We start from the raw sequence: 25,202 nt of genomic DNA, 5'->3' as shown, positions 1-25,202 counted from the left end.
ACAGCAATTAGGTGTTACCTTTCTAGAGATACCTTTTCTTTCAAGTCTAGATGAAGGTTTTACCCTTTCTTATGATGAAAGATGTGCTAGTATTTTATTCCTTCAGCACTGATGAGATCTCACAGATGAGAGACATAAATACCACCTGTTGTTTGATACTATCTGAACGTGGCTGCTGTGACACTAATGCTGCAGAAATGCTGGCATCCAAAGGATTTCTGTGAAGCATGGTTAACCACTGGCATCTCCACATCCTACTAAAGTACGCAAGAGTGCCTCTGTGCCCCTTGGATGTCTGCCCAAATCACAAAGAGTGGCAATTCCAAACGTGAAAGCTCCTTGTTACAGAGTGATTGCAAAATTAGCAGTGCCACTAGAAAATGTGATTGCCACAGCAAAGCCTAATTTGGCACCTGACTTCAACACTTCTGGAACCACTTTATGAGGAACTCATCAAGCTCAAGGTGAAGTTTAATAACTCTTGGTTAAAGATGCCAAGAATGAAACAGAGAGAGAGAAACAACTCCACTGTGGTTTTCAGTGTGGCCACAACCTGGGAAAATACAGTCATATTGAAATGAAATGAATGACATAGCCAATCCACAGGAATGTCCTGAAAATTACTTGCAGAAAAACACAGTGGCATTGTACATTCTACACCTTGCATGTCTTTATCAACTTAGATAATAAATCATTTTGTCTGGTGTATAAGGAAACAATATGGATTTATTCTAAACAAATTAGGAAAATGTACCTGGGAATGTGTAGATCATCTAAAAACTGAAACAAATGTGCCATAGAATTAGAGGAAGCATTTTTCTATATTGTGTCTCTGATCAGTCATATTGGGTGAATTTGACATTATATGTTTTGTCACAAATTGTTGATGTTATTTCTACATTGATTTTGCTGGAGGCAGCCCCAGAAAATATGAAATTACTTGTAAACCCATTACTAGTCAGATGATTGGGAAAGGTCACGAATGAGAGGGGGAAAAAAATGGCTTTTTGCAGGATCCAAACCATAAATATGGAACCTCTCAACAGACACCCATAATATGCTGTTAGAAAGAAGGGAAGAGAGTATGATGGGGCTAAAGAAAAAAAAAAGCGGCTTTATTAATTTTGCAATGATTCCTGAATGTACCTCATTCATTTTTAAAGAAAAGAAAATAATACTACAAGACTGTAGTTAGGTCTTTGTTTTATACTTATCCAAGCTTATATAAACAACATATTCCCACATTTTTTATATATATGCCTCTTTTTGAATACATTCACAGATGTAATATTTTAAGTCATTATAACATTAAATATTATTTGGTTCTTTGTTTCCAGGGCACTCCAACTCAACACAGAGCCTGAACTGTTTGTTTTGTTTGAATACAGTCTCCGCATTCAATTTCTCACTGTTACAACTCTGATAAAAAAGACAATAGTTCCATTTATTTAATGAGACCGCGTGGTCTTTCCAATCAGACATAATCCTGCGGCCTAGAAATGTCCTCGTTCCACAGAAGTCTTGCTATACAGACGAGTAATTCCCTGGCTGGTAAAATGGACCACAGTCCTCACTGTCATGAGATATGCAGAACAAAACCCACCAAGTACTGCATTTGAAAGCAGGAGAGGCACTACAGTATTTTCTAGCTTTTGGAAAAGTTGTACATGTGTAATTAAGGTGATGGCGATGATGTGATGCATTTGGGTACATACAGCATCTTATGGCAATTTCATAAATGTTATGAGATCTAATGTCTTTTAAAAAGTGAAGTGACTGTGCCCATCCTTTTTAATATGGGGATTTGAGATCTAATGTTTTATTAAAATGGACGTGATGGTACTCACCCCTTGTATTGGTATGAAGATTTGAGATCCACAGCCTGGACCCTTGTAATGCCAGGGCTCTGTGAAGAGCAAACACTGCTCTGCAGTGTGGATGCAATTAAAAAGATCCTAGATCTCAGAATGCTGATAAATACTTCAGCCTTTTCTTATGAAGACCTTGATTTTCTTCTCTAATAATTCCTGTAGCACCGGGGATGTCAAAGCAGCATTTTTATTCAATAATAATTGTGTAAGACCTTATCTGGATGCAGAACTCTCATGTTCAATACTAACCCAACTATTGGGCACTGCAACTACTCTGGGCAATGTTACTATTTGGATCCATCACTCCTTGAATACTGTGTTCAGTTCTGGGCCCCTCACCACAAGAAGGATGTTGAGGCTCTGGAGTGAGTCCAGAGAAGAGCAACAAAGCTGGTGAAGGGGCTGGAGAACAGGCCTTACGAGAAATGGCTGAGAGACCTGGGGTTGTTTAGCCTGGAGAAGAGGAGGCTGAGGGGAGACCTCATTGCTCTCTATAACTACCTGAAAGGAGGTTGTAGAGAGGAGGGTGATGGCCTCTTCTTCCAAGTGGCAGGGGACAGGACAAGAGGGAATGGCCTCAAGCTCCTCCAGGGGAGATTTAGGCTGGACATTGGGAAAAAAATTTTCACAGAAAGGTTCATTGGGCACTGGAATAGGCTGCCCAGGGAGGTGGTTGAGTCCCCTTCCCTGGAGGTGTTTAAGGCACGGGTGGACGAGGTGCTAACATGCATGGTTTAGTATTTGATAGGAATGGTTGGACTCGATGATCGGCTGGGTCTCTTCCAACCTGGTTATTCTATGATTCTATCATCAGATCCTTAATCTGATGTCAGTGTGCTTCCAGAACCAAATCTACTTAGAAACAGAATTGGAAGAGAAAAAAAAATAATCAAAACATGAGGAACTGTTTCTTTAAAATGTATGAAAATACTAAGTTGTAGCTTCTCTGTAAAAGAATCTGAAACCGACTGGAGAAAAGAACCTTTCACATGAATGCAGAAGGTCTTATGTCTAGAGTAAGAACTGTGAGTCTTCTGTGTTTTGTCAGCAACAAAATGTACTCCAAAGAAGTAGCTGTTTTTGTAAGTTGTTGTTTGCCATTTTCTAAATTGCATCCCAGTGCTTGATATTCCAGATAAGGAGAGGACACAACTGGAAGCAGAAATAAAAGCTCTCCTAAACAGTCCTGACAATTTGTCCAGTATTCATCATTCACATCTACACACAAATTTGAAAAAAAACTTGAATATCTAAAGACTTTGTGTTTACTAAAACCCAAGATTAAAGGCTGCAGTACTATCCCAGGCTACAGGCTATCGGCTGTTTCCAGCAGGCATCATGCCATAAAGTTAAAAATGTTATGGAGACATACTATATTATCATGGTGATGTTGCAAGAAGATTTCCGGACTATTATTCTGGCAGCAACAGAGCTAGTATGAGCTGTTCATAGAAACTCCAACGCTCTAAGCTATCCTTGTGGCTACATACAAACCCCACTCTGTTCTTGTAAACCTAACTGAGACTTAAATAATCATAGTGGTCTAGCATTTTGCATGTCACATACACACTGTGCTACTGTCACAAGCACATCTCAGAAATCTTCTCAGATTTTCTGTGCTCTAGGCACAAAGGTGACTTGAGGAACCACAAGTCTGAGGAAAAAAACACTGAAAACCACTTCTATGTTTTACAAATACATGGTCAATCTCAGGTGCAATTCCTTTGGAGTGCTGTCAAATAGCCCAGTTCACAAGGAGAGAGCTGGTTTCCAGCTCTGCCTCAGCAAGAACAATAGAGTATGATAGTCTCACAGATGAATTCCTGTTCTGTATTTGTAAGACTCCCCCAACTCTTCACCTGAGCATCCTGTTATTTTACAGCCATTAGTGAGCATGATTTTTCTAAGAGCAGTGAAATCAGGGAAGAAGTGGTAGCCATGACTTACACATGGGGACTGGGATGTTGTTTTACACTGAGTATGTGTAACTGAGATGAGAAGCCATCAGGGTCTTGACCACAGAAATATTCTTTTAGATATTCAGAAATATAAATGAGTAATGTCTACATTCATGAAGCTAATTAAAGTACTCAGTTGAGTTTTTTTTTCAACACCATTCATTGTCTCATCGTAGCTGCTCCTTCCACCATTTCTCTCTGCTGCTCATCTCATAAGAGAACTAATACCATGGCTATTTTGTGTACGCTGTAGAACATTTTTTAGGCAAACAGGTCTAAGTCATCAATAACATCAATGGTGATTTAGCAGAGTACTATGTTATACCCTTCAATGGTTTGTGGTTTAATGGGTTTGTGAAAGGCGGGTCCTGCTTGACTAACCCTATCTCCTTCTGTGTGAAAAGGTGACCCTCCTAGTGCATGAGGGAAAGGTTGTGGATTTTGTTTGCCTAGACTTTAGTAAAGCCTTTGACAGTGTTTCCAACAACATTCTCCTGGAGAAACCGGCTGTTCATGGCTCAGACAGGCAAACTCTTTTCCAAGTAAAAAACTGGCTGGATGGCCAGGTGTGAAAAATAGTGGTGAATGGAGCTAAATCCAGCTGACAGTGGGTCATAAGTGGCGTTTCCCAGGGCTCAGTGCTGTTTATTTTTATCAGTGATCTGGATGAGGGCGTTGACTGTACCCCAGATAAGTTTGCAGACAACACCAGGTTGGGCGGGACTATTGATCTCCTTCAAGGTAGAAGGCTCGAGAGAGTGATCTGAGGAGGCTGGTCAGTGGGCTGAGACCAATTGCATGATGCTTAACAAGCCTAACTGCCAGTCCTGCACTTGGGTCAATACAACCCCATGTGATTCTACAAGCTTGGGGACAAATGGCTGGAAAGATGCCTGGTGGAAAAGGACTAATGGATGCTGGTTGACTGCTGGTGGAATATGAGCCTGCAGTGGGCCCAGGTGGCCAAGAAGGCCAATAGCATCCTGGCTTGTGTCAGAAATAGCATGCCCAGAAAGACTAGAGAAGTAATTGTCACCCGGTACTCGGCGCTGGTGAGGCCACACCTTGAATACTGTATTCAGTTTTGGGGTTCTCACTACAAGAAAGACATTGAGCTGCTGGAGCATGTCCAGAGAAAGGCAATGAAGCTGGTGAAAGGTCTAGAGGACAAATCTTATGAGGACTGGCTGAGGGAACTGGGGTTGTTTAGTCTGGAGAAGAGGAGGCTGAGGGGAGACCTTATTACTCTACAACTATCTGAAAGGAGGATACTGGTCTCTTCGCCCAAGTAACAAGCAATAGGATGAGAGGAAATGGCCTCAAATTACACATGGGAGGTTTAGACAGAATATTAGGAAAAATACCACTTCACCAAAAGGGTTGTCAAACACTGGAACAGGCTCCCCAGGGGAGCGATGGAGTCACCATTCATGGGGGTGTTTTAAAGCAGTGTAGATGTGATTCTCGAGGACATGCTTTAGTGGTGGAGATGGCAGTGTTAGACTTATAGTTGAACTGAATGTTTTTAAACGTCTTTTCCAACATAAACAATTCTATGATTCTGTGATTCTATACTATAAAAATTATTAGCTGCCTCTTCCTAGATTAGCAAGCCTATCTTCGAAAAGACATTATTTTTCTTTGCAAGAAAACACTATAAGGTGAACCTTACCTTGTGAATAACCATCCATTGTCAAAAGTTTTTCATACTACAGATACAGCCATAGAATGTTCACTCTCTCACAGTGTATGCACACCATAATAAATGACTTTATTTATTATCCGGTGGGTAATGAATTAGTTGGATTGTCGTATACAGAGAATTGTGGTCAATGGTTCAGTGTCCAGATGGAGACTCGTGACAAGTGATGTCCCTCAGGGGTCCCTGCTGGGACCAAGGCTGTTTCTTAACATCTTTATCAATGGTATAGACAGCGAGATTTAGTGCACCCTCAGCAAGCTTGCAGATGACACCAAGCTGAGTGGTATAGTTGCCACACTGGAAGGACAGGATGTCATCCAAAAGGTCAAGCTGGAGACATGGGCCTGTGTGAGCCTCATGAAGTTCAACAAGGCCAACTGCAAGGTCCTACACCTGGGTTGGGGCAATCCATGGTTTCAATACAGGATGGGAGACAATATGATTGAGAGCTGCCCTGCAAAGAAGGGCTTAGGGAGCTGATTGATGAGAAGCTTGACATGAGCTGGCCCAGAAGGCCAACCATATGCTGGGCTGCATCAAAAGAAGAGTAGCTAGCAGGTCGAGGGAGGTGATTCTGCCCCTCTATTTCTCTCCTATGAGACCTCATCTGGAGTAGTGTGTCCAGTTCTGGAATCCTCAACATAAGAAGGATATGGAACTGTTGGAATGAGTCCAGAGGAGGGCTACAAAGATGATCAGAGGGCTGGAGCACCTCCTGTATGAGGACAGGTTGAGAGATTTGGGGTTGTTCAGTCTGGAGAAGACAAGGCTCCAAGGAGACCTTATAGTGACCTTACAGTACCTGAAGGGGGTACAGTACAAGAAAGCTGGGGAGAGACTTTTTACAAAAGCATGTAGTGATAGTACTAGGGTCAATGGTTGTGAATTGGAGAGGGGAAGATTTAGACTGGACATTAGGAGGAAATTCTTTACAATGAGGGTGGTGAGACACTGGCATAGGTTGCCCAGGGAAGCCATGGATGCCCCATCCCTGGAGGTGTTCAAGGCCAGGTTGGATGGGGCCTTGAGCAGCCTAATCTAGTGGGAGGTGTCCCTGCCCATTGCATGGGGGGTGGAATTAGATGATCTTTAAGGTCCCTTCCAACTCAAACTATTCTAAGATTCTATGAAAGAAAAATCCTGGGATACTGAAAAATTACAAGGTTGGATTCTTTCGGAGAGTAAAAATCTTGTGATTAAAAAAAAAATAAAGAAGAAAACAATGCATTTAGTAGCATGTTTCTGCTCTGTTTTAGAATTCAGTGAAGGTTAGTGGAATAGATTTGTTCCATGCACCAAGAAAGTGCTGCAAATAATAATAGAAAAAGAGTACATTTTTTCCTTCTGCTTGTAAATGTTCCCTCTGAAGTGTAATAATACATGTTGTTAATATATATTGTAACTCCTTGCCTGTGGTTTTTCTTCAGTGATGATTCTAATGAAAGCTGAGTAATTCATTAATCAGATAAACATCAAATATTAGCTCAGGAGAAATCTCTAGGCCCTATACAATGCAGGCCTCTGTGGACTTAATAATTGTCTTCAACCACCACTGTTGTGTGTGCTTGGCTCAGCTAATCAATTTTATGTCTTTGTGAACACTACGATCACCAATCTCAAATTAATAGTAAAAATTTAATCGTAGATACAATTCAGCTCTGGTGTAGTTAATTGACATTTATAGAACGTTTCTTCAGCCTATTTTGTTTACTTCAAGAAACAGAATATGTTAAGTAACTTCTCCAGTGCTTGGAGGCCTGTTTCATCTCACAGTTCAGGTGAAGGCAGAGTTATTTCCCTTCATTTCTACAGCTAACGGGAAACAAATGAAGGCGTGCATTAGGCCTTGTAATTGAAGCTAGAAGCCCAAGGAAACTTTATAGGGGAAGGTAATCCTCTTCAACTCCTTTCCTTCCCCTGCACTTCATCCTGTGCCAGCTATTTAATTTTCCTTGGATCACACAACAAAGGCAGAAGTGACCCGTTAGATTAACTCTTCTTTTGGGAATAGAGAATTGAGGCTTCCTGTAAAGTTCTGTCCAGCTGTACAGTTCTACATTTCTGCGTGTGTTTCCTTATTTTTCAGTAATTTTATTTTTTTTGGTTCCAAAATGGACATCTCTATATGCTTTCTCTGAAGCCAGAGCCCAGCTCTAGAAGATTGTGTGGCCTTAGTGACGAGTATCCAGGCAATAGCAAGAGAAGTCTTCTCCTCTTGCCCTCTGCAGTGAGAAATGGGTGGCAAAGCAATAGACCCCCTTATAAGTCCCTTGATAGTGATAGATTAGTGTAGGAGAGCTACTAGACCTTATAGAAGGAGGAGGGTAAGGAATATATAAAAGTATATCCAGCCTACAAGCCAATCCATGCAGCTTCATGTTTCATCATAAAAATAATTTCACACCTATGACTGTTGAGAGTTACAGCCTTCATGACTTAGAATTCATAGGTCTATGCAGAGTCCAACATCTGACATTGTCAGGCAACCCAGTTTTCCAGAGTTTCCCAGAGTTTTCCAGGGTTTTCCAGAATTTTCTGGAGTTTTCTTGAGTTATGTATTGCTGGTTGTCTTCATGTTGGAAAACGTTTTCCCAGATTGCAACTTAAAAAACAGAATGCAAGAATGTAAATGTTTTTCTCATCCAGATATGAGGGAGTGGTCTTTAGAGAAATGCATTGATACTTCATCCAGGTTACAGATTCCATTTCCATTCTGTGGTATTGCTTACCTTAACTTTTGTATTAGAGAATGCACTTACGACACTGCTGGGAGAAAAGGGGTACCTAACAGCAATCTTAGCTCCTACCTGCAATTTTTATATCAGGACATCAGCCAAAATTTCGTAAGAAAACTCCAGCAAAATTGTCAGAAATGTCAAGTAGTGACAAGAGGGGGGTGTAAAGTCAGAATCATGGAATAAAGACTTGAGCACCCTTTAATATAAATGCAGAGACCTCATAGACTGTGCTACCATCTGGCTTCAGCTTTTAGCATTGTTACAGTTTTCATGAGGTGAAGGCTGTTGTTCAGATCAGCCTTACAGTTCAGCTCAAAATGTAACGGAAAACAAACAGGGCAATGCCAGACAGCACCTGGGCACAAGAGCAGCAGGAGTTAGGAGAGTTGATACATTTCTGACTGTTGAAGCAGTGCACTTCAGGCACATTTCTCACTGTCAACAGCCTTTTGGACTTTATGAGAAGTCCCAGCAAAAGGCACTTGCCCAGTTTTGAAATGTTTATTTCTTCCTTATTAAAACTGACTGAATAGCTTAAGAAGGGATTTGCAAATAGCCTAGAAACTTGTCACTATTCACAGGTTTGTTTGAAACTCAAACACATCTGGCCATCAGTTAGGACACCATGAAGGCATTCATAGATGTCAACTCTTCTTGAATTTTAGTGTGGGTGATTGTAATGGAAATTCATGGTGAAAAAACTTTAAATTCCACAGCAGAAATATCATTATGATTCACACGTGAACAACTGCATAACAGGCACAATAAGGAACTAGACGATCTTTAAGCTCCCTTCCTACTCAAACCATTCTAAGTGTCACACAAGTGAAGGGTGAGGTTTTCAACTATTTGCACAGTACTTTCAAATCTGACATTTATCTGAAGAAATAAGAATAAAATGAACAAAATGAAATCAACATCAGGAAGAAGAGCAAGATTTCCAAATATTTGCTGGGATTTCCTCATGATATTTTGGTTCACACTATGAAATTTTAGAACAGCATTGCAAGTAAAGGGAATGAAACAAATGCAAGCATATTTTTTTTTAAAAAGTAGATACACAAAGCTTTCAATTTTAATCCACAAATAAGCTTCCAAAGGACTTTATTTGCAGAGATACAGAGCATTGCAAAGCACATGAGAGATCAATTCAGTTCAGGCCAAGACTGTAAAAATCAAATATTTATATTGTGGTCAGAATGCAATCCCCACTGTCTTTTTCTCATTCATTGTCCAATTCTAAATTAGTTGAGTTGCTGTTTTCTTACCAGTATGAAAGGCTGTTATAGAGACAATTTCAGATAGGAATATCTATGGAGTGAACAAACTAAATGTATAATGAAAATCTGGAGGAAAATAGTAACTAAATATCTTTTAAAAGCATTTAAGAACAAGATCTCCATCTTGAATTTTCATCTATCTGAGTTTACATGTACTTAGCGTTATGATTGACTTTAAGAACATTTTTCTCTTGGTTCTAGCCCCAACATTTTAATGATTCAGCCTAGAGTAACTTACAAATCACTTTCAAAGGCCATAAAATTGAAGATGGCTATTTCTTTCTTTGTTAACTCACATTTTATGCATTTTAGTTTGCCTTCAAAGTGATTATTCTTAGAAACCTCTTCTGGCTCACTCTTCTGTCCTTTTGGGTATCCATATTGTCAGAAGTGCTGTATAATAATTCGTTTAATAAACCCAGCTAAAAAAATATCTTGGTCGTGAACTGATGCTGGAGCAGAAAGCTGTGCTTTGTGACTCCTGGTCCATGCTGTGGAATGTGTCCTCTCACTGTCTCCTCTCTGAGTTCCTGCTCAGAGTTAGTTCATTGGAGATCTTTTTTTGGGTGGGGGTGTCCATGCCTGTAGACACAGATGAGCACAACAAGCCTGGTGGCCCCTCTGCCTGCCTGCTGTGGAAAGCAGGTGCTGGCAGCTCACCTGGTAAACCTCTGCAGAGGCCTTGCTTTTATTTCTTTCATTGTGTGAGAAGAGTTTAGACTAATGAGGCACTTTGTAAGACCCTGGCCAAATTCCCTTTGTAAAGTCTTACTACCGTCTGGTTCGTAAACACTAATTTAGAACAGACCTGCTCTTACTCAGTGTTATAAAAAAGAAAAGGAGAAAAAACATCCTTCTTCCAGTTGTTCCCCTCACTCTACGTTCCCACTTTGCCGTGTCCCACATGTCCTAGTTATTTCTGAGCTTTGGACTGGGAACTATGGAGATCTGAAACACTAGCAACATCCTCAGCACAAATCAACTGCTATTTGAATCCTGCTTCCATTGTCAGCCCAAATCCTTTCTTTTGTTTATTTTACTAACGTGAAGTGACAAAAAGTTTCACACGTTAGCAAATGGAAGAGTCTCTGATCAGGATGGTGCAAACACTGCCATTGCTGCTGAGAAATGCACCCCCTCTCATTGAACTAGTCCAGCCACAGTCTATTGACTGTAACTGCAATTTTATATGTTTGTGATGCTGGGTCAATAGTTAAGGCTCCAGCCTACAGATTGATGCAACCCCCCAAGCCCAGCTATCAGCCCAAATTAATGAACACATTTGAAGACTGAAGGTTGTTCATATCTTCTGGTAGTGGGATCATAAAGTCACCTTATCGATAGAGGTCATGCCCCAGCATGGATGAAATTCAAGTGCTGGCAGGAGCTTCAACTAGATAAATCATGGTGGTGACTTACACACAATGTGACAGCTTGTGTGCCAGTCCTCTTTGTAGCAGCTTGTGGAAAGGGTTAATGATTCATATTCTTTGAAGTTAAGTAGCTGGACTATACCTGCTTTCGGTAATACATGAAAAAATCCTGCGTTCCTTTACATGGCATAAGGAAACACTATTTCCTTCTTGCGCTGTGTCTAAGCACGAAGTGAGAGCTGACTGATGGGTTTGGTCTGGGCACCGTTTGCTCTCTCTGCTGGCAGCCTTCAGGAACAGCAGCAGAGCCTGCCTGGATGCTGGGGCTGCTGGAGGTGAGCCGGAGTATCTGAAACCTCTGCATTCAGTTACCGAAAGAGACCTTCCTACTGATGTGAGACATGTCAGTTTATATTTCTGATTGAGCCAGTGTAACATGCTAATGCCTTTTATGTATTACTTGTCGCTTTGTATGAACTTATGCTGGAAAGTTAAATTTCAGGGCAAAATTTAACAAGTGTGGCAAGAAAATACCATCCTTGAATGGCTAGGTATTCATTTGCCTGCATTGTAATATAATGGAGAAATGAAGTTAATGAATTGCAAGGATAATCTTTCAGGAAACGCTGGCTGCATTGGAAATAGCCAATTGGGAATGACAGATTCCTCCACAGAGAGGAGAGATCAGTCTCCTTTCTTGTTTGTTTGTTTTTTCATTTGTTTTCCTTTTTTTTTTTTTTGTGAGTAGAAATAAGAATTGTTCTCCAAGCCCTATTTATCATGACTGTTCTCTATTTGGCTCAATAATCAGATAGAAATACAAGCATTTTTTATATAGCAGATGCATTTAATAACAGAAAGAGAAGATCTCTGCACGAGGTGGATCTGTTAACATGTGACCACCCAAATGCAAAAATTTTTTAAAAAATGCCTGTGATGATGAAAGTAAAAGCTTGAGTTTTGTGCTGACAGATGAGCAGGAAAAGATGAAGCAATTCTGTTTCCCATGGTTGCAGTTCAACACCTGGAAATTGGATGTGTGAACATGGCTATAACCATGACCTTGCAGCTCAGCTGTGGCTTCCACGCAAGGCAGTAACTCCCGAACACTGTGGGAGCACAAGAGGTGATTGGGTTTAGCATTGGAAGAAAATTGCAAACAGGAATGTTTAGTCATAAAGCAAATGAATCTCTGGGGCAAGAAAAATAATTGGTGGGTCTTAGCAAGGGATATAGCCACAATCAAAAGCATTGTGCATTTATTTGGCAAGGAAACCCTAAACATACTACACCTATAAACAAGAAAGGAAAGGAGGCATTTCACTGAATTCTCCTGGAGGCTGTGCTCCATTTTCAGCAGCTTTACTGGGAGCTGACTGCTGGTCAGATGGTGCATCCAACATTGTGTGATTTCTTGGTCACCCCCACCCTATGTCAGCCCATACTTGACCATTGTAGGAGATAATGGTTGTGTCATATTTGAAGTGGCTTTTATTACCTAAGGTGAAGCACTGCTGTATATCAAAGCGAATGGCAGGGAATGAGCAGTTTCTCATTGATTCATGGCTTTGAACACCAGAGCAGAATGTTAGAAAAGACCTCTAGAGCCCATGATGTTGACTGTTATCTATCTGTAAGACAGGCACCCCTGGGATATATCAAGGGCAGTGGCAGGTGGTAAAATCCATTCTCTTCTCCCTTCCATATGAGGCTCTGTGGATCAAAAGAATCTTCTTCAGCAGAAAATCGCACACTTGTATCTTATTCTGCTGACAAAACATTTGAGTAAATAGATGTGAAATCAGCTGTACCACAGCAGGACTAGTAAATGAGGAAGGAAGAAAGGGATGACTGCCAGTGAGGGAAAGGTTTTTTCTTTCCTCAAGAATTAAAAAAAGACTGTTTCTTTCAATAAAGTAGTTTCATTGGTCTTATCCTCCCCTACCTTCCCACATGCTTAGTTTCAACATCAGGCATGAGGCATTAGGAAAGCAAATCCAGTGTTCACTGATACCTTTCTAGAGGTATTTTAGAGTGTCTTTTGTATTTTATCCAGCCTCTGGCCGGTGATTCTGAAAGGTGTAGATCCCCTGGAGATGCTATGTCACACTGGCCAGCTTCAAAGCAAACGTCTTTGGTACCCTCACCCTCAAAGAGACTGTAGGTGCTTGTATGTGGGCACCTGAATTTTATTTTGGCATGAACCAGGACTCGCTCCCACGTGTCCAGAATCAAACATCCTCAGGCAGCTGGTGTGATCCATCTAACCTTGCTTAGACCAAAAATCTTGTAGGCTATTGCAGTCAAAAATCTGTTGAAAAACTTAGTTCATGGGAACCTCTAAGTCAGGGACCCTGAACTGTTCAGCTCACAGCCTTTGCTTTTCATCATGTCCCCACCTGCAGTGACAACATTCAAGTCCCACCCCCCTGGCTGTTCTGCCCTGGTAATGCCCTCATACTGTGGTTATCGGCGCAGAGAGGGTCACCAGCTGAGATCTTGCTGGTGATGATAAGCCAAAGGGGCAAGTGCTTCAGAGTGGACTAGATGCTGGAGGTCAGTGTTGTCTGCATGCAGAAGTATCATCACTCTCTTCCACATTGTGTCTTCAGCTCCGGTCATGTGTTACACTTCTGTGGCTTGTTCAAACAGCTGAACACCATCATACAGCAAACCCTGAAGCTAAAACTGAGGGACTTTTTTACCTCTGTGATTCCCCTAACATCCTCCTTTCATTTCACTTCACTGACCCACTGCAGCTAGTAAAATAGGATTTTTCTAAACTAGCAAAGAGCAAAGTTTTCCAGTTACAACTTCTAATTAACAAGGAAACAAGAAACTTTCTCCTTCAAATACAGAGATGTGACCTCTTTCTTGAAAAGCAGGCAGATATTTTTGCAGTCCTGCCTGGCACGTGGTCAAAGGACTGTGCTTTCTGACCACGAGTATACACCAAGTTCCGAATATTAGTGACTGCATATCTTATATGACAATCCACCAGGAAAAGCCCCAAAGAATGCAGTATAGGCCCCATTATTGCTGTAGCAAAACACCATGAAGATAAACCAGAAAGAAACTAAAACAAGACATCAAGATCCAGAACAACCTGAAAGCCAGCACAGTGGAGGAGGTAATCAATACAAGTTTTTGACAATGTTTCTGTATTTCCAGTACTTAGGAATTATCTTCTTTGGGACATTAGGTAGATCAAAGACTGGGAAACATCAGAAAATATAGCCATGCTGGAGTGCATGCAGAAGATAAACACTGTCAGTGCTTTCAGATGATACATTCTTTAAGGTAAATTAGTGTAATATTCTCCTGTTAAGTAAGTAGGTGAATTTGACAGTGGCCTTCCAATCATTTACTACTGGTGCCTCTCCCTGTCTTTAGGTTGGCAAGCTAGGTTGCTTGTGCATATTTCTTCTTTCATTTTCATTGGTGTAAATCCATAACTGCAGTACAGAGTATCATAACCTGCTCCATCTCTAACTGCTTCTGAGCCTTAGCCATCCCTGGGGTACAATTGAGCTGCCAGCTCACAGTGGAGTCCTGAGCATCCTTCATTGAAAAGAAGCACTGATATGGTAACAGAAATGGGAAAAGTTGAATGGACACAGATACCACAGTAAAATCTTTAGGATGTGATTATCTTGTTATTACACCTAAGGCCAGAATAAAAGGCATTTTGATAAGGAAAATGGAGTCACACTACAGACTCAAGGAGAGTCAAGGAGATGTTATCAATTCTTATAGCTGAAGTATTTAACAACAGTAAACTGCTTGCAGCATGTTGTTTTAAGAAGATATTGTTTCCTTGGAAAATTCAACCTCAGATAGTTAAATGGGTCTGACTTGAAAAGAAAGGGGAGAAGCAAAGAGGAAAGAATTAAATATTAGCCCTCTTTGTGTCAGTAGTGTTGAGTTTTTGCATTTGACATGTCATCTCAGCAAAACTGTCTTTTCATTCCAAAAAGGCAGCTTGACTAAAACGTTATCGCAATCATACAAAAATCCCCAAATGTTAAGCATAAGGGTTAAACAATCTGACAATGAGAGAAAATTTTTCATTCCAGATTGTAGGAAACATTAAAGTTTGAGCCAAAACACATTTTCTTACTTTGTTCATTTTAGTATAAAACTCGTACAAATTTAGTTTTGGTTTGACTCAAACCAAATTTCTTTCCTATATGAAAAACCCATTACTTATTGACCTCAACTAATCACTTTAGTTTTCTTTTAACAGGAGGACCGAATCACATATTTTCTGGTCAGTTCCCAAGTGATAGTAGAAAATGGCAAGGAGAGGAGGAGGCATTCCTGCAGGACATTTTGAATCAATCCAACTACATTTGCAATACAATCCAAAGTGCTGTTGGACCACCCTCAAGCAGATAAAAATAATACATTAGGGGAACTATTGAACAGGATTTTTATATTGAATACCATGTTTAGGTCGCACAGATGTGTCTTCTATTATACTAGTTTTGAATATCTATTTCCTTCTGTAACTTAGTATTGCAATACTGTTTCTCTCAGTAATAACAAAAGTCCCTGAAGAAGAGATGGCTCCCTCCATACCAATTTTAGGAAAAGTGATACCTTTGGCCACCTAGAAATGGTTGTTCATCTCTGAAGTTGAAGTTTCAGCTGACTGCCAGTCTGTAATACATTCAGTAATAAATAAACAAGGTTTCTATAATTGGCCCACTAAAATCTTACTGGAAAATTTGCAAAGGAGAGAAAGACAGAGCACTTTTATCTGAGGTCCAGGGGTCTCTACTTCCATTCAAGCTGGAATTATCCTGAAAACCCCTGGGAATTTGGAGTTAGATTCAACAAAAAGCTGTTTTCAGGGCACCAAACAGGTGTGAGATTTGTTTGAAAGTTTGAGTGTTTCCTGTCTTATTTGAATCTGTTAACCCCTGGCCACCGCAAATCAAGTGGAAATTTGACAGATCCTTAGGCGGTGGCTGACTCACAGGACACAGAAAGGAACATATCAGGGTGGCTTAGTAATACTTAATTAAAAGAAGATGTGGCAGTATTTTAACATGCACAACTGTTTATACATCATATCTCCTCACTACAGGAAGGCATTTAATTTCTACATGCAATGTTTTCTGAACAAAAATCGTCCTAAGCTGCTTTTAATATCCATGAAGCAGGGCTGAAACCTCTCTTCATCTAAATTGTTTATCATGTAGATGTCTTTTTAACTTGCCTATTATTATACAATCACCATACCCATCTCTGATACTTTACAACTTTTTTTTTTTTTAATTTTGTTTTGTAGAAAAGAAAACAACTGAAGACTTCAGGGAGCTATAAAAAACGTTTCATAGAATCATAGAATAACCAGGTTGGAAGAGACCCACCGGATCATCGAGTCCAACCATTCCTATCAAACACTAAACCATGCCCCTTAGCACCTCGTCCACCCATGCCTTAAACACCTCCAGGGAAGGGGACTCAACCACCTCCCTGGACAGCCTGTTCCAATGCCCAATGACCCTTTCTGTGAAGAATTTTTTCCTAATGTCCAGCCTAAACCTCCCTTGGCGGAGCTTGAGGCCATTCCCTCTTGTCCTGTCCCCTGTCACTTGGGAGAAGAGGCCAGCACCCTCCTCTCTACAACCTCCATTCAGGTAGTTGTAGAGAGCAATGAGGTCTCCCCTCAGCCTCCTCTTCTCCAGGCTAAACAACCCCAGGTCTCTCAGCCGCTTCTCGTAAGACTTGTTCTCCAGCCCCTTCACCAGCTTTGTATGCAAGAGTATGATCAGTATAGGTAGGGCCCCTCTGAGGTCGTCTTGGGGGCTTTTTGTGGCTTTAATCACTTCCTAATGTGCCTGTGGCCTCCTTCGTAAGCCAGTGCCGGCCAGGCGGTGGGTGAATGACCACATCTCCACTTCCTCTGGCATCACCTCAGGATGGTGGGGTGTCAGCAGCTGGTGGAGGGTGGGACAGAAGTCTTGCACAAGCCACTGTCTGAGTCTGTCTGTCATTCACTCATTGTCTCCATCATCAGAAGCCTTTAGACATTTCTGATTTCATCAGCTTTCTGCAGTCTGTTTGTGGATATGGCTGGGGTTAACACAAGATGGAGAGGTTATCCGCTTTGAAACAGAGCAGGCTGTGTTGCTCTCATCCTAAATGTGAGATATCTCTCTAGCCCACAATTCATACCCTCTCTCTCCCAGGATAGGAAAAGAAGTGATTTTTTGATAATACGACAGGATCTGTCCAATTAGGTGACTTGCATTTACAGTTATCTCATTTACAGAGTGAGTGGCATTTATATACTAGTCAGCCTTCCATACAAATATCTCAGTCAGCTCAAACACACAGGCATGCTGCAAAAAAATATCAGAAGCAGATTTAACAGCTGGACTCAGCTGAGCTCTCTGCAGATGATACCCAGCAGCATTTTCTTGGTGGTATCTGATATGTCTGGTTTTAAAATATCTCATCAAAACTACACTTCATTGACTTCAAACTTTGGTATTACTGTTCTGCTTGGTCAAGCAGAAACAGTATTCTGCCACTATCTGAACACTACTCTTCCGTAGCTTTGTAGTTTTGCCCATATGATATGTAGCACTTGTGTGGAAATATTTCCAAGATTATATCTTGGGCCATAATTTATAGTAATGCATTTGTTTGCCACAAAAGTCAACCATGTTTCTCAGCTCAGGAAAAGCAATGAACGTTCCAGACACTGGCCAGTTCCTGCCCAGAGGACCTAATTTGCTTAGGAGGAAAAAGAGGACGAATTTATCTAAACTGTGGATGTCATTAGTGAAGGTCTGTACCTCTGGGTTAGTCACTTTATATTTCCTTTGTAACCAGTAGAGATCATCAATAATGTCATCATCCTTTGGCCTGAGTAGATTCATCTGATCCTGAAAAGACCCTCAGCCTCTGCATGCTACAGAGTATACTGAGTGGACCTACACTGTCTGGAAATGGAGACACAACAACTAGTTCGCAAATAGACACCTCAAATTTAGCAAGATGGTTATCATTTCTAAATTCCGCCAAAGAGCTTAGTTATCATTGAGATCAACATAACTAAGCATGATGTATTTCATGTACTCTTCTATACGTGCCTGAAGGGCTGAGCCATTTTTTTCTAATTTCATGTGTGAGATCAGCTCCGCTGTGAGATTGGCTAACATATGTATACAAAGGTATGTATGCATGTAAAAGTGGATACTGGTTAAACTTCTCACTAGAAAATGACTACTTTTTCTTCTTCAGAAAACCAGTATGAATGAGCATGTGCTAAGGTTTTTGGATCATGTTACTTTACCAGCTTTGTCTACATGCTACAGATTTTTGCTAAGGGAAGCAGGAAAACGGCTTTATGGTACTAATATTTCAAGGAACATGCTGCAGTTGTGTAAAAATTGTTAATCATCATCATAGTTATAGAAGGGATCAGTCTTCTCTCCATATTATGAGTACAAAAGTGCTTGGTGAGTGCCAATTTTCTTATTCCCAAACACTCAGAAGAAACTCTAGTGGTTTTGGTTAGAATATACAAATAAGGAAAACAACAAGGAAAATAAGAAAAAAACCCCCAAGAAATAGAACTGTAACTGGGACCAGTTTCAGAACCAGGAAAAACATACACCTGAACTTTGGAGAGTACTTCATCCTCAAGCTCCGCCAGGGGAGGTTTAGGCTGAACATTAGGAAAAAAAAATTCACTGAAAGGGTCATTGGGTGCTGGAACAGGCTGCCCAGGGAGGTGTTTAAGGGATGGGTGGACGAGGCACTGAGGGACATGGTTTAGTGTTTGATAGGAATGGTTGGACTTGATGATCCGGTGGGTCTTTTCCAACCTGGTGATTCTATGATTCTATGATCCTGAAAAAAAAAATCACCCCTAAACTTTTCTTATCTCCCTGTGAATATCTTACAATCCTTATAATAATGTTTTATTTACCTGCTGAACACACTGCAGTATGCATTTTATTTTTACCTGTGGCTGATATATTTTGTCCTGTCTCCCAGCTTTTTTATGACCTATAGGGGTCAAATATTCCTTAGAGGCTCGGTAACTTGGGGTAACGCTTCAAACTGGACAACTTTGACTTCATGAACCTTTGAGTTTACCTTTCAAATGCCAGGGTACATGCTGTTCTCTACTTTTGAGAGGATCAGAGAAGGTGAAAACTATCTGTGCAGGGTATTTCTTTGGCATCTATTCATTGCTCCTTCTCATTTCTAGCTCCTTTTTTTCCTCCTGACCTTTGTGATATGCAAATAACACATACACATCAGACAAAATGAGCACAGCAAGACTGGGATGTAGTTGTGTCCTTGTAGGTGTTCCTATACAGACTCAACAGTTTTCATATCTCCTGAATCTGTAGCAGTTTGATTTTCCTGGCCGACTTGCTCTCAGTTTCTGACTATCCCATAGCTGGTAAGCTAACTATCTCCATATGTTCAGACACTTCCTGAGATGGAGCTAGGCAGTGCTTGATCACTGGGATGAGAGTCTGGCATCCAGCTCAACTAAGCCCTTTGTTTAGGCAACCCATATATTGATAGAGAGCACAAAGCATCTCTTCCTCCTTATCAATGGAGAGACTTAAATACTCATTATATTTAGCATGAGATATTGTCAGCCTTCCTCCCCACCCCACCCCTTGCCATTAAATAGCAATTAAAGGACCAAATGAAAAACCAAGAGAAAGTTATTTGTCTCAATAGTGTTAAAGCGAGATATGATGTCCCACACAGGAAATATCACATTTGATACAAATCAAGTTTCAGAGTAATAGGGTTGCCAAATTATTTGAAGTGTTATATATTCCATATACGTATCCACTACTCTAAATCAGTACCAGACAGTTGTCAGATCAAGGAAGCGTAATTCTGAATGCAGATGAGCTGTAAAGAAATATCAATGCTGGAAGAAGTTTCAGAGTTGGGTCATAATGAGTTAGACTATCCATTTCACACAGGTTACGAGAATTAAATATTAAAGAAGAAACAAAAATAGTGTGCTTACTTATTCTCCTTGGACAGAATTTAGGAACAGACAGACGTCTCTTGATCCACCCTACTATAATGGCTGACACAGCATAGGTTAGCAATAATTGACGTCCCACCCACTAAAGGAATAAAAAGAGAAGGAAATCTGACTCAGAGATGTTTCACTGTGTCAACAAATATCTGTAGTAACATATCTCATGTATGTCACAGCTGTGTCTTGAGCCACAACCCAATCCAAAGAAGTTTAGTGCATTATAATTATTCAATGTGATTTTGAAATGTTGGAGAAATTACAAAAATTGCTATAAACTAATGAATTAGATTCAAAGTTCACAATCACAGAGTTTGTACACTTGTACAATCTTCAGTAGAAAAATTGTACAAGTGATACAGGCATAAGTGGACAGTGTACTCTGAAAGTGAATCAAATGAAAGTGATTCTGCTTCCCTACTCTGCCTCAGTTCTGGAGTCCTCAGCACAGGAACAACATGGATCTGTTAGAGTGAGTCAACCGGAGAGCCACAAAGTTGATCAGAGTGTTTGAGCACTTCCCCTGTGAGGACAGGCTGAGAGAGTTGGGGTTGTTCAACCTAGAATAATAAGAAGAGAAGGCTTCAGGGAGAATTTATAGCATCCTTCCAGTACCTACTGGGGACCTGCAGGAAAGATGAGTAGGGGATTTTTATCAGGGAGCACAGTGAATAGATGAGGGATAACAGTTTTAAGCTGAAAGGGGGTAGATACAGATGAGACATTAGGAGGAAGTTTTTTTACTGTGAGAGTGGTGAGGCACTAGAACAGGTTGCCTACAGAAGTCACGGTTGCTCCATCCCTGGAACTGTTCAAGGCCAGGTTGAATGAGACTTTGAGCAACCTGATCTAGTGGAAGGTGTCCCTGCCCATGGTAGAGGGATTGGAATGGGATGATATTTAAGATCCCTCCCAACCCAAATCGTTCTATGATTCTATGACTTGTCATAGTAAACTCTTTTCCCTACATTTTCTTCTTGGTTAGCTGTCCTTTTCTGAGGTAAAGAGAAGGTACTAAGTGTCTCCTAGTCAACATAGGATTTCTTTCATAGTATTTTTTCATAACTATGGCAAGTGCGGAGGTGATACAGAATAACTCTGAAAGCTGTGTGTGAGTAGTTGAGATGAACTCTGTAATTACACTAGCAGAATCTCTGCTATCCCCCATATTTCTTTCATTTAGTGTGAGTTGCTACTCACAGAAAGAGAAGTTAAAAGCCCCAAACACAGAAAAAAATTCCCTCACATGCACAAAATAATATAATCTCAAAAAATATTGGAAAGAGAATAGGGAGAAAGTTATGGAGCTTCTGCATTCTGCCTCTGAGCTGGAGGTTTGGTGTGCCTGGTAGACAAAAGTGCTGAAACAAGTTCAAAAGTGGCTTAATTTTTATAAAATTATGACCATAAGACTGACTGGAGCTTAACAGCACATTTCAAGAAGTCGGGAGAATGATCTGCATCCTATTAGTGATACAGACTAACATATGGACTACGGAGCATTGACATAGTTTTGGGAAAGTAGGATGTACTGGGAACACTACATGGACTTTTGGATGGTGGTAAGCTGGTCAGGTACATTGTCTGTTGATTGAGTTCATCCTTTTTTTTTCTTTTTTTTCTTTTTTTTTCCCCCTAACCGTTTGGTTTTTATTTTTCAAGAAAGCAATATTGCAATCTGAAAGGCTGCCATATCAGTAAATAGATTCACAAAATCACAGAATGGTTGAGGTTGGAAGAGACCTCTGGAGCTCATCTGGTCCAACACCCCTTCTCCAGCACAGCCACCTAAAGCCCATTGCCCAGGACCGTATCCAGAAAGCTTCTGAGTATCTCCAAGAATTGAGACTCCACAGCCACTCTGGGCAGCATGCTCCAGTACTCAGTCATCATCACAGTGAAAGTCTTATCCTTAGATTTGAGAATATGTACACTTAAAGGAACTAAGAAAGGTTAGAAGTGCAATTATTCCAGGAATGACATAAATGCACCCCCCCCTCAAAAAAATATCCCACAACATCTGTAAAAAACTTGATACAATACAAAAAACCCAAACCCTACTTTGATCAGTGGATTTGCATTTCAGTGACTATGCAAGTCACACTTAAACTATTTATGTTTTGTCCTGCCAGTCCTGTAAAAACTCAAACGATCAAACATCTTCAAGCTCCTTCAAGAGACTCCACCTAATATTTTGGAAAAACTTTTTGAAAGGCTTTGACATTTTGAATAGAGACCTGGTATGATATGATTTTTATCATTAACTTACAAGACAGGAAAGAGAAACATGCAGAAAGTGTGTGAACTAAAGCATGCAGAAGCTGATAATAAAATCTTTTCTCCAAGCCAGCTATCTGTGCCAAATTTCATTGGCTCATAGCTAGGCGATTGCAGTTGGAGTTGCTTTCTCACAACTATAGCCTGCAAAATGTATGTCTTAGTCCTGGCAACTCAATTCTTACATACGGGGGGATAAAATCATTAAGCTAGAGTCAGCTGCCATAACCATTCAGAATGGGAATAATAGAGCTCCTCTGAAGTCCCAGAATTATATTCAAGTTACAACAGCCTTACAAATTATTGTGCATCAGGCAAGATGTCAGAATTTCCAACAATTGCTTAAGGCTCTTGGAGCCTCTCCAGTGATAAGGCAACCCAACACAGTGCCTATCAGTTCTAAAAGTTACAACAGCACAGGTCTGGCCTCATGTCTTGGTTTCAGGAAAGCAGAAACCTTAATATCAGAACACAGAAGAAGTAAGGTGAGCACAGAGGAAGCAAGGTGAGCACAATTCTGGAGTCCCTTGAGAGATGTGCAGCAGCTGCATCACACGTTGAAGTGACGTGCCCCAGCATTCAGTGCAAAGGAGATGGACAATGCATGACCCTTTAACTTGTGGTTAGTCCATATCAAGATAAAGACATTTTTCATCATGCCTGTGACCCCACTTTGCAAGCTGGCGTCTTCTGAGTGCTGAAATTTCAGCCTGTGGGAAAATTCCAGGCAAAGGACATTTCAGTCATTTTTCTGCTGTACTGCTAAGGCCAACTCACCCATCATTAGAGAGCTCACATGGTATTAAAAGAACATGCCTCCAAAAAACAGCCACAGCTACCCTGTGGTTGAGATGAAAGGAAGGAAAGGGCAATTGAACAGTGCGGAGATTATGAAGGCGTTTGCCAGACAAATGGATGCTGTGGGTGATGTTAAGGGAAATAAACGATTTAGGATTAAGAGACTGGGAAAACACACACAGATCTTGTATCAAATTCAGCTTTCAAGAAGTGGCTTTTGTGGTTATATGAAGTTATCTGGTTTGTATTTTTGACCAGAAGCCGCTCTGGCTGTAAGCTTCCTAGTGCTCTGTCTTCATACAATGCTGGACACTATGTCTATATTTAACCATAGACCACTTTACCTCTGGGATCCAGCTGTGTGATGACAAGCTACCTCTCTTCACAGCTTCTTTTTTGGAGAACTAAGGAATATGGGCAGGAGTCAGCTGCAATAAGGTCTGATGACAGTAGAAGAACAGGAATGCCCATGTGTGCAGAATGCATACCCAAGTGCATCTAGTACTCAGTTAAGACACTGTTTTTGAGACTTAGTCCAAACTGGGATCCTTAGGTGATACCAAAGCATAAGTAGAAAATACAAGTTGAAAACTCTCACAATGCACTATGCTGCACCCTGGCTATAATCCCTGGCTAACTTATCAGTTATTGCTGAGTTTTTCCCGAACTTTGTTCTTTCAGACTGGAGCTTCAAGACTGTAAAACCACATCAGCTTTCTTTTACAATCCTAGGCTTCCCCACTGCGCTCAGCAGACCGTCTTCCCTGGAGAATGCCAAACACCAGCAGAACTGTCCACATGATTGTGGCCAAAGCAGGAGTGCAAGTGGATTACTGACCCCAGCACTTTATGTATGGCTGAAAAACCAATTTGACTAATCCCTCCCTGGCTCTTTGCCTTTCCCTTGCACTGCCTCTGTGTAAAAACTTTTCTCCTCTGCCAGCAAAGATCTTGAAAATAATTTTGCTAATAGTTCCCTGTGAGTTTTGCTTAGAGAGTCTAAGCAGTGAATCAGTGACATGAGAAGAAAGAAGAAAGACCCTTCCTTCCTTCCTTCCTTCCTTCCTTCCTTCCTTCCTTCCTTCCTTCCTTCCTTCCTTCCTTCCTTCCTTCCTTCCTTCCTTCCTTCCTTCCTTCCTTCCTTCCTTCCTTCCTTCCTTCCTTCCTTCCTTCCTTCCTTCCTTCCTTCCTTCCTTCCTTCCTTCCTTCCTTCCTTCCCTCCTTCCCTCCTTCCTTCCTTCCCTCCTTCTCTCCTTCCTTCCTTCCCTCCTTCCTTCCCCTCACCTCCTTCTCCCTTTCCTCCCCAAATGTGAGCCTTCTAGCAGGGTGTATGGAAACTTAAGTTTTCTAAAATGGGAGAGAGGAAAAAGACAGAATGTTATATTTCTCTGATAGCTGGAAAATCTTATTTTACATCTGTTTCCTGTACAAGGAAGCCCAAGGAGCAATGAACTCACCAGGAATAGTAATGCATGTGCTTTCTTTTTCTATTTAAACAGAAGCAGTGTATTTGAACTTGCAGAGTCCACGTAACCAGTAATTTCTCATAAAAAAAACACAACTGGGAAATATTTTAAACATCTTTGTGAGCAAGATCACATCTGTGTTAAATAGGCAGAGTTTAAATCACATTGCTACTGAACGAAGACATGGGTGGGAGTTTTTTTGGAGTTCCCAGAAACTAAATGTCGTAGGACATGTCTGCTGGCTAGTTCATTCCTGCTTCCGATTCATGTGGGACCACGGGATTCGCATGAACTTACATGAATCAGAGTCTGCATATGTTGCTGAGGGTGACAAGGCATCTGAGATTACAAAAGCAAGTGAGGAAGCTGCAAATTAATTAGAATAAATCATTTTTTTCCGTTTTAGAGCAAGTAATGAATTAATTTCTGAATTGTTACGGCTGAGCACAGAAATAGCTTTTAGGAAGTTCACCTTGCTGAAGAAGAAGCTGCTTCTGTGTTCACCTTCCTGAAGAAGATGTTCTTTTCATATGAATAAAAAGACAATAGGAATAACTAGACCTCTTGATTGATATAATCTCTGGCTAGCATTAGGAAAATCAGTGATGTGCTTTATTAGTGGAACAAGTATGTTTTTGTTTTCTCTTTGTTTTAGCTAATGGGTACGATTTGGAAAGCATCTTTTACTCTATATTCTTC

At 40.8% G+C, this 25,202-nt stretch overlaps 1 long non-coding RNA gene across 1 annotated transcript; it reads left to right on the top strand.

The window, feature by feature from the left end:
- Positions 1-9,505: 9,505 nt before the first annotated feature.
- Positions 9,506-23,961, top strand: LOC138719368 (uncharacterized). The gene is made up of 3 exons (XR_011337205.1): positions 9,506-9,628; positions 14,094-14,222; positions 23,719-23,961. It is a non-coding gene; the product is annotated as an uncharacterized lncRNA (long non-coding RNA).
- Positions 23,962-25,202: the final 1,241 nt, after the last annotated feature.

Source organism: Phaenicophaeus curvirostris, chromosome 3 (assembly GCF_032191515.1).
Source record: "Phaenicophaeus curvirostris isolate KB17595 chromosome 3, BPBGC_Pcur_1.0, whole genome shotgun sequence".
Lineage (NCBI taxonomy): Eukaryota > Metazoa > Chordata > Aves > Cuculiformes > Cuculidae > Phaenicophaeus > Phaenicophaeus curvirostris.
The sequence above is the reverse complement of the archived record's forward strand: the minus strand, read 5'-3'. Positions and strand labels throughout refer to the sequence as shown.